The sequence below is a fragment of the Galeopterus variegatus genome, unplaced genomic scaffold (assembly GCF_000696425.1).
Source record: "Galeopterus variegatus unplaced genomic scaffold, G_variegatus-3.0.2 Scaffold5895, whole genome shotgun sequence".
NCBI lineage: Eukaryota > Metazoa > Chordata > Mammalia > Dermoptera > Cynocephalidae > Galeopterus > Galeopterus variegatus.
The window spans coordinates 142978-143357 of NW_007732006.1; positions in this window are offsets into that span (position 1 = coordinate 142978).

Sequence of the window (380 nt, forward strand, 5' to 3'; positions counted from 1 at the left end):
CCACATGGGATCCGAACCCTCGGCAGGAGCGCCGCCGTGCTCCCAAGCGGCACACTCTCCAATGTGCCACCGGGCCGGCCCCTAATTTTTTATTTTAAATTAAAATTCTTCTTTCATCCTGTAATTCTGCTTTGGCAGATCTAAATTAAAGAAATATGTGTCTATATGCACAAATATATACTAGCAGTGTGAAGAATGTAAAGACAATCTAAATGGTCATCTATTTTAAAAAGGTTAAATAAAATATGTCATACTACTATATTTATTACAAAGAAGCAAATGTCTATGTGCAGTCAGGGAAAGATACCCTAATACTTCATAAAATGTAATATGTCCTAAGACAATATGTGTAAGAAAATCCAATTTTTATTAAAAAAAAT